General features: G+C 38.2%; 1 non-coding gene across 1 annotated transcript; it reads left to right on the top strand.

The window, feature by feature from the left end:
* Positions 1-1,057: 1,057 nt before the first annotated feature.
* Positions 1,058-1,168, top strand: LOC112746021 (small nucleolar RNA R71). Its single transcript, XR_003173921.1, has one exon. It is a non-coding gene; the product is annotated as a small nucleolar RNA R71 (small nucleolar RNA).
* The last annotated feature ends 601 nt before the right edge of the window (positions 1,169-1,769 follow it).

The raw sequence follows: 1,769 nt of genomic DNA, 5'->3' as shown, positions 1-1,769 counted from the left end.
ACACACGGATCACGGCATCGAATGATATAAAGGAGAATTAAAATATACTAATTAAAGATCTTTAGGAAGCAAGTTTTCAATCATAAAACAATACTAGGAAGGAGTTATAAAATCATGCAATTAGTATGAATAAGTGGGTGAAGACTTGATGAAACCACTCAATTAAACATAAGATAAAACATAAAATAGTACTTTATCAGTTGCCATATACGTATCTTGCTTTTTTTGAAACTCCTGTTACTCTTGGATGAAGGCACAAAGTGTGTCATCCACTTGGGGTTAGTTAGAGGAAGAGGTTTGGTTGTTTTGGTAGAAGGTTGGTTTAGTGTGTGGTGGTTGGTATCTTAATTGAGGTAGGGATTGATATGGTGGTTGGTGATGTAACTGTTAGTTTGATTGTGAGTGGAGTGGGTTTTGTGGTTGGTATGGTTGTTGGTGGGATTGTGGTGGTTAGTAGAATTGGAGTTATTGATTTTGAGATGATTAATGGTAGTAAGCTTGTTGGGATTGAAAAGGGTGATTTTGAGAGGGTTGTTGCCATCTTTGGTTGGAGTTATCTCTCCACCCTTGACCTTGATTTTCTCTATATTGATATGATCCTTGATTACTTTGATGGAAGGTTGACCTTTGTGGATAAAAGTTAGCTACCGCCAATGTATTATCCTCTTTAATTTGTGGACATTCATCGGTGTAATGGCTACTACAAGTACAAATGCTACATAGTCTAGAAGGTCCTTTAATCCGAGGTGACTGAGGTTGAGTTAAGAGCATTAGTGGAACTTATTGACTTTGATGGATTTGTCTCAACAAAATGGTCATTTCACCAAGTGTCTAAGTTAAGATAGCATCACCGGAAGGAGAAACCTCACTAATAGACTTTGGTTGGGGATTTCTCATCCTCAAGTGTTGTGTTGAATTTGCTAAATCCGAGATGACTTCCCATGCTTCTTCCGTAGTTTTATGCTTAGTTAGAGATCTTCCACTTGAGGTGTCAATTAGAAGCTTGTCTTGTAGAACTAAGCCTTGACAGAAATAACTTATGAGCACCAAATCATCAATGCGGTAGTGAGGGCAAAACTCAAGCAACTTCTTAAAATGTTCCCAATACTCATAAAGTGTCTCTCCATCTCTTTGCATAATACAAGAAATCTCTTTTCTCAAACGGTCTGTCTTTTGAGGTGGAAAGAACTTCTCTAGGAACTTCTTCCTTAACCAATCTCAGTTGGTTATCACTTCATTCCGTTGAGTATAAAACCACTCCTTTGCTTTTTCCTCTAAAGAGAAAGGAAAAGCAAAAACTATCACAGCTATCTCATCCGATCCATGTCTCCTTGCAATTGAGCACGGTATTTGAAAGTTCTTCAAATGTTTAAGCAGATTTTTACCCGGCAACCCATGATACTTAGGAAGTAAGTTGATTAACCTAGTCTTAAGTTCAAAATTTGCATCCAAATCTAGGTAACAAACTTGTAGCGGTTGCAAAGTGATATTCAGAGCTCCCGCTTCCTTAAGAGTGACTCTCCGTGGTGCCGCCATGCTTCCATCACCTAAATCACTCACAGAAACCTCAGAACTTCTAATAGAAGAATTAAAGGTTCCCTCATTAAATGAAGAATGAGAATCACGGTTAAAGGACAACGGTGAATTGGATTGCTCGTTAAGAGAATCCAATTCACTATGCGCAAATGCTAACCGGCATCAAGCTTGCCTAATATGAGTTAAAGTTCTTTCTATCTTAGGATCAAATGGGGCCAAGTTTGGGTCTGGAA

This window comes from Arachis hypogaea, chromosome 14 (genome assembly GCF_003086295.3).
Source record: "Arachis hypogaea cultivar Tifrunner chromosome 14, arahy.Tifrunner.gnm2.J5K5, whole genome shotgun sequence".
Lineage (NCBI taxonomy): Eukaryota > Viridiplantae > Streptophyta > Magnoliopsida > Fabales > Fabaceae > Arachis > Arachis hypogaea.
The sequence above is the reverse complement of the archived record's forward strand: the minus strand, read 5'-3'. Positions and strand labels throughout refer to the sequence as shown.